Below are 13,170 nucleotides of genomic sequence, written 5' to 3' on the forward strand. Positions count from 1 at the left end.
TGTCTCACAACTAATAAGCACTGAGTTCGTTCTCCGAAACTTATTTGCGCAGAGTTCTCGCAAGAACTTTCTGCAAGGTTTTAGTGAGAGGAATGATTGCTCAAACCAAATCACTAATCTAATCTAATATCCCACCGCCTTGCCACCAATTGTCACGATTCACACCATGACTGTCAAGAACCCTTAGCCGTGGCCAGCAGTTTGTCACGAAATCCACAGGGATTCCTGACCACTGCCACCATTAGGTCACGGATTGGGGAGACTTTAGACCAACAGACGGCTATCACATGTGCAGGGGGCTTATCCTAGTTATCCCTCCACTGCCACAATGTGATGCAAACACACACGAGGTTAGGGACCTCTTAGGTTACAGCAGGGGCTTATTTTAGGTATCCCACTGCTCTTCAATATACCATGAACTGCAGGGATTTGTGTATATCCCGCTTACAGTCCCACTTAAACCTTGCAGCTCTCTGGCGCCCCCCGTACCGTCAGGTCAGATTAGGTACTGCACCTAGGGTAATTAGTCGCCAGAAAGGCTGCCTGCTATGTACTGGCAATTGGGCCCGCTGCAGCGAGGCGATAACTACTCCCACTCAGGCAGGAACAATAATTATCAAGCCGCAGTCGCTGCAGTGACACCCAACGGCTTGTGCACGGTATTGCTGCCACCAGCTCCGATTAAACGGGTCCGGAGCTAACCCAAAAACAGTAGCGTAATTTCCCTTCAAGAGACAGGGTACGTTTTTAGAGCATAAAGAACGAACGAGTATTAAATATTATACTCCAGAAGGGTTAGGCAGTGCTTTATCAAAATATTTTACAAAGATGTTACAAATGAGACAATTGCAAATATGTACAAGGTAATTATGAAAATAAAAGGATTAAATGAAGAAAAGATAACACTCACATATTCTCAGATCATTGCATTGCAGGCAACCATACGTCCCAGCTCATTGGACGTGCTGCGGGCACTTCAGGAAAAGACAAGAAGCTCAAATCTGATCTCTTGGACGCCTGCCAGCACTTAAAACCTACAGTCTGTGACCTCACAGAAAGGGCTGGCTTTTCCAACCCCTCCTACTTCTTCTGCTAACTGATTTTTCCCTAACCTATATCTAATTTCTATAACTCCGCGACACAACATGTCATAGTTGTGACAAACCCAGCATTCATCTGGGATTAACATGGGCTTTCTAATGAGATCAAATATGTCCTATTATTTACAGAGCAATCCCTACTTCTTCACCCGATGGAGTTAGACGTCTGTGTTTAGAGTGATTGGTAGATGCTTCGATGGAGATCAAGGATATGTATTTATCATTCTCCTATCTTAAGTAGTTTACCTAATATCTCACAATAACAGAACAAAGGACTTTCAGATTCTAGAAGTTTCTAATCCAGTTAAAGCTGAGCACTTTCTACTACAGGAAATGCTGGTCGTAAATACCTTTTGTCAATAAAACTCTCTTCCCCCATGTACATTGACAAGGCAGCTCTTGGCTGAGTGAAAGGGAAGGGGGGTTTTTAGCCCACAGCTTGCTAGCAACAGAACTAAACTTATATGATATTTCATACCATATCATGACACAGCTCCCTTATACACAGTATGAGGGATCCATAGCTCTACTATACACAGTATATTTCCCCTATAGCTCCCCTATACACAGTATCTTCCATATATACAGTATGATGGGTCCACAGCTCCTCTATGCACAGTATCAAGGGCCCACAGCTGACCTATACATAGCAGGGTGGGTCCACAGCTTTCCTATGCACAGTATGAGGGGCCCACAGCTGCTCTATACACAGTATAATGGGCCCACTGCTCCCTCAAACACAATATAATGACCCCCACAGTAACACCCACACTATATAATGGCCACCACACTGTCTAATGGCTCCCATAGTAGCCCCAATATTATATATTGGCCCTCACACTTTATATTAGCCTCTACAGTAGTCATGACACTATATGAAGGCCCCTAAACTGTAGAATGGTGATAATATTAGCTCTCACACTGTATAAAGGCCCCACAGTAGTCCCCGCACTTTATATTGGCTCGCACACTGTATAAGCACCTCTCGCAGTAGTCCCCATATTAGTTCCCAAACTGTATAATGGCCCCAACAGTAGTCCTCACACTGTATAATTGCCCCAACAGTAGTCATCACATTGTATAGTGGTCCCCACATTGTCCCACAAGCTGTATAATGGTCCTCTCATTAGCTCACAAACTATATAATGGCCTCAACAGTAATTCTCACACTGTATAGTGGTCCCCACATTAGCTCCCATGCTGTATAATGGCCCCCTCACTATATGAGGGCCCCCTGAAATTTTACTCACATTGAACTAATTTGCACAGCCGTCTATTGAATGCAGGTGAATCCGCATGAGTTCACTGAACCGTGCAGATTCACCACGTCCAATACATTGTACAGGTGACATTTATCTTGCAGAGACTCACATGTCCGCAAGATGAATAGACATGCTGCAGTCTGGAAAGATGCGCCACATGTCCGTCTCCACAGGGGAGCCACGGGCGTCAGTGCACGCATAGTGGGTATGGGATTTCTTGAAATCCCATCCACTATGCTGTAACATTCGGACTCTGCGGGTTGGACACTGCACAAGTAGCATCCAACCCAGAGCATTTACTGACCGTGTACACCTACCTTCACAGAGACAAACATGTCCGCCTGGGACACTACAGCCGATGCTGATAGACACTGCACAGACCATAAGCGGCCTTTATCACCTGTCAGAAGAGCTTTAATAACTTTATTATAATAATAAGTTACTTACTATGACATTTATTACACATAACGCAGCTCATGCCGTGGTTACTGTATGGGGGCTTGTTATACTCATAGGGTGGGCTTATAGTAGGACCCCGGTTGTAAGAATAATAAGCCCCATACCTCCCCATCAGCCCCCAAAACAGCACTTATTGCATGTGATGTTATGCAGGACACTAAACACTGTAATAATAAGAATAATAAGCCCCCCGCCCTGTCCTCCCTCCACTACTCGTTCAATTCCCACCCTGCCCCATCCTCTCATTCACCGTCCAGTGACCATAACATACCTGAATTTAATTAGCCTAATACATTCTGGCCACTCTCAGATGAAGTTTGCAGGCAGATAGTTTAGAGATGACACTGGCAATTTCTGATCCAAGTGCTGCAGGTGAAGAGCATGAGATGAGCACAGGCCCAGGCAGTGCCTGAGGTAAATCAGCAGTGAGCACTAGGACCCAGGGGAGGTCCAGCATGCAAGAGTCAGAGCAGGCACAGTGCAGCTGACAGCAGAGCCTTTCAGAAACTTATCAGGTGAGCTCTGGCTGCACATTACACTGCACTGAAGACTCTGGCAGCCAGTGTGCAGCGTCTCAGGAAGATAGGGGAGCAGGCAATTTGCTATGCTCTCCCTTTGTGCTGACTGATGACAGAAATGGCCATGGTTCTGGGTGGGCCCCTTCATGGGAAGGGGCCCAGGGCGACGGCCCCCTCTGGCCCTCCGTAGCTACGCTACTTGCACTACTCCATACAGATCTTCTCCACATCTTTCAGGTTTTGGTGCTGTCACTGGGCAACATTGAGTTTTAGTTCACTCAAAAGATTTTCTATTGACTTCCGGTCTGGAGACTGGCTAGGCCACTCCAGGACCTTGAAATGCTTCTTACGGAGACACACCTTAGTTGTCCTGGCTGTGTGTTTCAGATCATTTTCATTCTGGATGACCCAGCCACAACCCATTTTCAGTGCTGAGGGAAGGAGGTTGTTGGCCAAAATCTTGTGATACATGACTCTCAATCCTCCTTTCAATACAGTGCAGTAGCCCTGTTGCCTTTACAGAAACGCACCCCCAAAGTATGATGTTTACCCCACCATGCTTAACGGTTGAGATGGTGTTCTTGGGGTTGTACTCATCCTTCTTCTTCCTCCAAACATGGCGTGTGGAGTTGATACCAAAAAGTTGTTTTGGGGCTCCTCTGACCAAATAACCTTTTTCCATGTTACATTATGCAAGCTTTCACACTCTCCATATACAGAATGGTAAGCTTTAGGGGCAATTTTTATGCCTCAGAAGGAATTGTAGTAGCACAGAAGACTTTAAACTACAAGCACGTGATTTAATGGAAAGGTTTGCAGCAAGGGGCTACCCACGTAAAATTATTTCAAGGGCATATCAACACTGTCAGAAGATTGATCATAAGGATACATTCAGCCAAGATTGTGCGAAATACTGAGGACCATTTTTATAACCACGTATAACAACCAGTGGCAAGACATTAGGCGGATTGTGGATAAAAATTGGGGAATACTGTTTAGTGAACCAAAATTACGACAGTGTATTTCCATGTGTAGATGATTGCAAGAAGATTCATAAATCTGAACGACCATCTCAAGGCCCAGGGGCGTAACTACCGCGGTCGCAGCGGTCGCCATTGCGACCGGGCCCGCTAGGTCAGGGGCCCAGGGCCGGCAGGTCAGACGCCCCTGGTCACCGCACTATGTCCGCCTCCTGCTCCCGCACACTTCCGTCACTTACTTCTATCTATAGATAAGCAGCAGTGCGCAGGCTCAGTGACGCTGCAGAGCGGCTCCTTCCATCCATAGCAGGGGGTGGCTCTCTGTATCCGCCGTCACGCCCCTGACGCGCCCACTACACAGACTGGTGAGGCGTCCCGGCACTTCCAGTTCTCGCGTGCGGATGCTTTCTTCAGTTGCCATGTTTCCGGCGGTGCCCGGAAGTGGCAGCACCTGTTTCCATAGTGACCCGCGGCCGTCCTAGCCATGTCCTGTCACGCACTGCGGCTCCGACTCTGCCGCCTGTCCCCGGCCCTCAGGAGCCTTCATTATGTCCAGGGCCAGAATCCCGACCCCCAAACCAAGGAGTACTTCTACTACATCGACCACCAGGGACAGGTACGGGGGCACAGTGCGGCAGGAGCTCGGGCCCCTGGGGCCCATAGCTGTGATCGGCTGCAGCGTGATTTCTCCTCTTTATTTTACAGCCCGCACAGTGGTATGTATATACCGCACAGTGGTGCTGGATAGACCACTGTGCAGGCTGTGCTGTATATACCACTGTGCGGGCTGTGCTGTATATACCACTGTGTGGGCTGTGCTGGATATACCACTGTGCGGGCTGTGCTATATATACCACTGTGCGGGCTGTGCTGTATATAGCACGGTGTGGGCTGTGCTGTATATACCACTGTGTGGGCTGTGCTGTATATATCCCTGTGCGGGCTGTGCTCTATATACCACTGTGCGGGCTGTGCTCTATATACCACTGTGCGGGCTGTGCTGGATATACCACTGTGCGGGCTGTGCTGGATAGACCACTGTGCGGGCTGTGCTGGATAGACCACTGTGCGGGCTGTGCTGGATAGACCACTGTGCGGGCTGTGCTGGATAGACCACTGTGCGGGCTGTGCTGGATAGACCACTGTGCGGGCTGTGCTGGATAGACCACTGTGCGGGCTGTGCTCTATATACCACTGTGCGGGCTGTGCTGGATAGACCACTGTGCGGGCTGTGCTGGATAGACCACTGTGCGGGCTGTGCTGGATAGACCACTGTGCGGGCTGTGCTGGATAGACCACTGTGCGGGCTGTGCTCTATATACCACTGTGCGGGCTGTGCTGGATAGACCACTGTGCGGGCTGTGCTGGATAGACCACTGTGCGGGCTGTGCTGGATAGACCACTGTGCGGGCTGTGCTGGATAGACCACTGTGCGGGCTGTGCTGGATAGACCACTGTGTGGGCTGTGCTGGCACCCAACACCATGTTGCAGTGCAGGAGATTCCTCCTGCACGGCAACAGTCCGAGGCGTATCTAGGGGAAGGGGGCAGCCGGGGCACGTGAGAGACAGGAAGCAGCTCCAGTCATCACGATGAGACAGCTTCTCAGTCTGTATTTTCCCCCCCTCATACATCTCATGTACGTCTGAATGAGATCGTATTTAAGAGAAAGCCAAAATAACCCCGGGACAGAAGGCGAGAGCAGGGGGGAGGTGCGGGACAGAGCCGCTTTAGTCAGGAGAAGCTGAGGAGCCGCAGCCGGTTTACATCAGCCACCCCTGTACCAGAGAGGAGATTGTGAGTTGTGTATATGAGCTGGTATCTGGTGTGTGTGTGTGTGATATCTGTAGTATGTGTGTGTGTGTGTGTGTTATCTGTAGTGTGTGTGTGATAACTGTAGTATGTGTGTGTGTAATATCTGTAGTATGATGTGTGTGTGTGATATCTGTAGTGTGTGTGTGATATCTGTAGTGTGATATCTGTAGTGTGTGTGAGGCAGGGGCGTAACTACCACGGTCGCAGCTGCAAGCGGCTCTGGCAGGTCAGGGGGCCGTGTGTCCCCTTGAGCCTGTCTCCGTTATGCTTGTGTCCCTTGTCCCCATGTGCCAGTCTCCCTTGCTCACTAGTCCCTGTGTCCCCTTGTGCCAGTCCCCCTTGTCCACTGGTCCCCGTGTGCCCCTTGTGTCAGTCTCCCTTGCTCACTTGTCCCCGTGTGCCCCTTGTGTCAGGCTCCCTTGCCCACTAGTCCCCTTGTGTCTGTCTCCCTTGCCCACTAGTCCCCTTGTAACCTTCTCCCCTGCCTCCTAGCCCCCATGTGTCCCCTTGTGCCTGTCTTCCTTGCCCTCTCCCCTGCCCCCTCGTCACCATTTGCTCGTGTCTTTCTCACTGCCCCTGTATGGAGGGGCTGCATTATACTATGAGGGGGGCTGCATTGTATTCTATGGGGGTTACATTGAATTGTATGGCGGGGGGGCCCCATTTGGAAGTTCGCACCGGGGCCCATAACTTTGTAGTTACGCCACTGTCAAGGCCTATAGCCGGGCTTCAAAGGAGACCGCGATTTCAGCTGATGCATCATTGCATATAGCACAAGCGATTGGATGATCGCGTCTTCAAGTGCCCTAAGGGGGCTAACCATAACAGAAAAAAGTTAAAAAAAGTTTGAAAAACATGAAAAAATAAAAAAGACTAAAAGTTCTAGTGAGCACACTTCCCCCAAAAAATAAAATACACATATGTGGTATTGACGCATTCAGAAAAGTTCGATCTATGAAAATATAAAAACAATGAACCCGATCAGTAATCATTGTAAGCAGAAAAAAATTCAAGGACTCTGAAATTGAGTTTTTTTGGTAGCCACAATTCCACAAAAAGGCTGTTAAAAAGAGATCATGAAGTCACGTGTACCACAAAATGGTTCTAATAAAAAAATAGTCTTGCCTTGCAAAAAAAGCTATCACACAGATCCATCGGCCAAAAAATAAAAATGTTATGAGTCTCAAAAAATGGTGACACAACTCAAAAGTTTTTTTACAAACTTCAGATTTTTTTTTCACCACTAAAATAATACAAAAACTGGATATTTTGGGTATCGCTGTAATCATATTGATGAGGAGCATTATAATGGACTAGGTGGAGGCCCGATGCTGTCGCATCGGGAGGGTGGTGACATGGGTGCCCCGGTGGTCTGGATCTAAGCGGCGGCCGGGATCCCACCAGCGGCCAGGATCCCAGCGGCGGTCTGGACCCCCAGCAGCAGTCTGGATTCCAGCGGCGGCCTGGATCCCAGAGGTGGGGAGGGGTCCTTGCGGCATGGGGTTTTTGTGGCGGGGAGTCCCAGAAGTGGGGGATCCAGCGATGACCCACTGGTGGTACTGCGCAAGGGCCTGGTACCAACAGCGGGTGCTATATTGGAATACCCATCACTTGGGTATTCCAATATGGCGGTCGGCGTACTTCCGGTGCGGCGCGGTGGATTGAGGGATTCGAGGACGTCCAGATGGAAGTGGATGACAGACAATTTAAGGTAGTTATATAAATAGATGGTCATTTTTACAACAAAATATACGCTGTAAAAGATAATTCCCTAAAAACAATATCGGAATTGTGCTTTCTTCACAATTTCACCGCACTTGGAATTTTTTTTTCCCCATTTTCCAGTACAGTATGTGGTAAAATGATTGGTGTAATTCAAAAGTACAACTCGTCCTGCAAAAAGTAAGCCCTCATTTGTCTATGTGGAAAGAAAAATAAAAGAGTCATGTCTCTGGGAAGAAGAGGAAAAAAAAAAAAGGAAATGCAAAAACGAAAAATTGGCTGAACTGTGAAGGGGTTAAAAAAGAGGAGGAAAAAAATGAAAACGCAAAAATAAAAACCTATTGTGTGCTTAATGGTTTAAAGACAAAATAAGTAATCATGCATTTTCATGCTTTCCATTTTCACACTCACCACTCATAGACTCATAGGCCAGTGTCGCAATGCTTTTTTGAGTATTTTGTTGTTGTATGTGTGCTCTTGTTTTGTTCTTGTGGATAGATTACAGACTCATAAGAATTAATGTGAATTTTTTCATTTTGTTCTACAATGATATGTGTTGTGGATCAAACTCGCCATTGCAAATCAATGGCCAAGTGATTAAATAGAAAAATAGCACAGAAATGTCATCCATGTGCTGTCCGTATTTTACTATTTCACGCATAAGAGAAGCTAAGATTTGTTTTCTTTTCATATATGAATAATAGATGCTATAAGGATTGTAAAAACTGACACGTACTAAAAATTGATTTAACGCACTGAAATAAAAACACGGACCCTTTTTCACGTATAAGAAAAAACAGAATATGGGAAACAAGCTTTATTGTCTTTTCACGAACAGTTTTCAGCATTCCCCTTAACAGCAGAGGCATGATTATAATAACAGGTAATACCTCTATACACAACCGATTACACAGGATCCACCAAGTGCAATAGGCAATGTCACAGTGCTCCTCCTCTCCCTCCCTTCTCAATTACCTTTGCACACGCTCATTAGATGCTTCAATATAACAGCTAGGGTCAGCGTCTGTTCATAGTGGCTTATGTACATGTGAGTTTCCTGAAACAGCAGGAAGTTAGAGCTAAAAAGCCCCAGTGGCCAGTATTAAAGTGGCAAGATTTCTCATTTTTATTTTTTTCCAAAAGAATGTGCTATAAAAAAAACAAAAATGAAAGAAACTAGGCAGAAATAACAAACCATATCAGTGACAATGAGGTGTCTCCAGTGAAAACAATAGGACACGTTTTGTACATATTTTTCTTGCTGATTTTCTGAGCCAAAAATAACCTCTAAGTACATACAGAAGGGTTAACCTGATTTAACATCCCATTTAATTCACCTGTGACTAAGCTGATATACATACAAAATAAATGGAAATTTAAATAAAATAATGGCATTTTGTCTTTTTTCCTCGTACGCCTCTAAATACAGTACTGTATATGTCAGCAGCTTTTTTTATTGGATTCCGTTAAGAATAGATTGAGCATGGGAATGTAAGATGGCATGCAAGATATTATTTTGTGCTCTCAGAAGTCCTTAGCTGACCCCTTGATAACAGGTTCAGTGCTCTTGTAAAGTGTACAGCTTCTCTTACTAGAACTATAAAACTGTGACCAGGGAAAAACCTAAGATACAGTAAAAACATATATGACAGATTTCAGTTGGATGCTTTTCCATCAAAGGGGAAAGAGCATATTTTTAAAAAAATAAAAATGTACCGGTAAATCATATGCGCCTCCATCTTAGGCCAGTCTCACATGTCCAGATAATTCCGGTACCGGAAAAATCGGTACCGGAGTTATCCGTGTCCGTGTGTCCGTGAGCTCACGTGGCACATCAGTGTGGCACACGTGCGGCAGCCGTGTGCCGCCCGTGTGCCTACTGGGTACCACACGGACCGTGCAGGAGACAGCGCTACAGTAAGGGCTGTTCCCTGCTTTGGGTGCTGAAGCCGCTGTTCATTTCTTCTCTCCAGCAGCGTTCACTGGAGAGAAGGAATGAAAAATCATTTTTTTATTTTTTTTGCGGTTGAAATAAAGTTCCCGGTAACCACCAAAATCATATAATAAACGGGAATACAATAATGCACAAAATGACTGATACATAAAACTCACAAGTATTTATAAAGACTTAAAATATACATAATCAACATTATTATAAATATAATCAATGCATAATCCAGGCTTGTTGCCATCCCTATTTCTTTTATTAGAGGTCACAACTGGCCCATAGGATGGTAATTGCAGCCAGGAAGCGTCAAGAAGGCACCAATATGGTGAACAAACTATGAACATAATGTAAAAATTAATAAACAATACTAAAACAAATATAAATTTAAAACAACCGAATAAAATGATTATTGCATGGAGAGGATCTGTTCAAAAAAAATAAAAAGGGAGGGCAAAAGACCAATGGCCATCTACAGAAATGAGGAGAAGCTAAGTGACTCGTTCAGGCCTTTGAGGTCATTGTGTCAAGTGTATCAATCCAGCTTCTCGCTTGGGCTAAAAGGTTCCTGATGTTTCAGCCCCTAAACCCAGCGTATAAAATGTCAATGCCCCTAATCATAAGAGACCTGGGGTCACAGTAATGATAAGCCCTAAAAGTGTTGTGGAATGGTTGGGAGGGGTCGGCCAGCATCTTGGCCGCGACAGTATCCCGAACATTCTCCTGTACCCTCACTCTAGGCTCCCTAGAAGTTCTGTTTCTGCAGTTGTTAATTGTGTTGTAACAGTGTCAGATTCTGGTCATATTCCTACCTATAAAACTGCAGCACTAATATATTCAATAATAATATGTTCTAAGTACTATATTTTTGCAGCTTTTTTTTCTGCTGCACACTCTCCTTTTTTTGCTGCATTTTTATTGCAGATTTGAAACAGTTTTTTTGTAATGTAGTTTTCTTAGTGCAAAGAAGCTGGGATCCTGCACTTATTAATGCAACTGCATTTTTCAGGATCCTCATAAAAGCACTAGATGGTGGCCCGATTCTAACGCATAAGGTATTCTAGAATGCATAGCCATGTAGTATATAACACAGCCCACGTAGTTTATAACACAGCAACGTAGTATATAGCACAGCCACGTAGTATATAACACAGCCATGTAGTATATAGCACAGCTCATGTAGTATATAACACAAACCATGTAGTATATAGCACAGCCCATGCAGTATATAACACAGCCACATAGTATATAACACAGCCCACATAGTATATAGCATAGCCACGTAGTATATAACACAGCCCATGCAGTATATTACACAGCCCACGCAGTATATAACACAGGCCACGTCGTATATAACACAGCCCCCCATAGTATATAGCACAGCCAACGCAGTATATAACACAGGCCACGCAGTATATAGCACAACCCACACAGTATATAACACAGCCCACGTAGTATACAGCACACACAGTATACAACACAGGCTACGCAGTATATAACACAGCCCACCTAGTATATAGCACAGCCCACGCAGTATATAACACAGCCCATGTAGTATATAGCACAACCCATGCAGAATATAACACAGCCACGTAGTATATAACACAGCCCACGCAGTATATAACACAGCCACATAGTACATAGCACAGCAATGTAGTATATAACACAGCCCATGCAGTATATAACAGGACAAATTGTACAACAACTTTTGGGGTCCAATTTCTTCTCTTACCCTTTGGAAAATAAAAAATTGGGGGCAAAAAGATCATTTTTGTGAAAAAATATGATTTTTTATTTTTACGGTTCTGCATTATAAACTTCTGTGAAGCACTTGGTGGGTCAAAGTGCTCACAACACATCTAGATAAGTTCCTTAGGGGGTCTACTTTCCAAAATCGTGTCACCTGTTGGGGGGTTTCAATGTTTAGGCACATCAGTGGCTCTCCAAACGCAACATGGCGTCCCATCTCAATTCCAGTCAATTTTGCATTGAAAAGTCAAATGGCGCTCCTTCGCTTCCGAGCTCTGTCATGCGCCCAAACAGTAGTTTACCCCTACATATGGAGTATCGGCGTACTCAGGACAAATTGTATAACATCTTTTGGGGTCCATTTTTTCCTGTTACCCTTGGTAAAATAAAACAAATTGGAGCTGAAGTAAATTTTGTGTGAAAAAAAGTTAAATGTTCATTTTTATTTAAACATTCCAAAAATTCCTGTGAAACACCTGAAGGGTTATTAAACTTTTTGAATGTGGTTTTGAGCACCTTGAGGGGTGCAGTTTTTAGAATGGTGTCACACTTGGTTATTTTCTATCATATAGACCCCTCAAAATGACTTCAAATGAGATGTGGTCCCTAAAAAAAAATGGTGCTGTAAAAATGAGAAATTGCTGGTCAACTTTTAACCCTTATAACTCCCTAACAAAAAAAAATTTTGGTTCCAAAATGGTGCTGATGTAAAGTAGACATGTGGGAAATGTTACTTATTAAGTATTTTGTGTGACATATCACTGTGATTTAATTGCATAAAAATTCAAATTTGGAAAATTGCAAAATTTTCAAAATTTTCACCAAATTTCCATTTTTTTCACAAATAAACGCAGGAAATATCAAAGAAATTTTACCACTATCATGAAGTACAATATGTCACTAGAAAACATTGTCAGAATCACCAGGATCCGTTGAAGCGTTCCAGAGTTATAACCTCATAAAGGGACAGTGGTCAGAATTGTAAAAATTGGCCCGGTCCATAACGTGCAAACCACCCTTGGGGGTGTAGATGATTGCAAGAAGATTCATAAATCTGAACGACCATCTCAAGGCCCAGGGGCGTAACTACCGCGGTCGCAGCGGTCGCCATTGCGACCGGGCCCGCTAGGTCAGGGGCCCAGGGCCGGCAGGTCAGACGCCCCTGGTCACCGCACTATGTCCGCCTCCTGCTCCCGCACACTTCCGTCACTTACTTCTATCTATAGATAAGCAGCAGTGCGCAGGCTCAGTGACGCTGCAGAGCGGCTCCTTCCATCCATAGCAGGGGGTGGCTCTCTGTATCCGCCGTCACGCCCCTGACGCGCCCACTACACAGACTGGTGAGGCGTCCCGGCACTTCCAGTTCTCGCGTGCGGATGCTTTCTTCAGTTGCCATGTTTCCGGCGGTGCCCGGAAGTGGCAGCACCTGTTTCCATAGTGACCCGCGGCCGTCCTAGCCATGTCCTGTCACGCACTGCGGCTCCGACTCTGCCGCCTGTCCCCGGCCCTCAGGAGCCTTCATTATGTCCAGGGCCAGAATCCCGACCCCCAAACCAAGGAGTACTTCTACTACATCGACCACCAGGGACAGGTACGGGGGCACAGTGCGGCAGGAGCTCGG

The sequence above is a fragment of the Ranitomeya variabilis genome, chromosome 6 (genome assembly GCF_051348905.1).
Source record: "Ranitomeya variabilis isolate aRanVar5 chromosome 6, aRanVar5.hap1, whole genome shotgun sequence".
NCBI lineage: Eukaryota > Metazoa > Chordata > Amphibia > Anura > Dendrobatidae > Ranitomeya > Ranitomeya variabilis.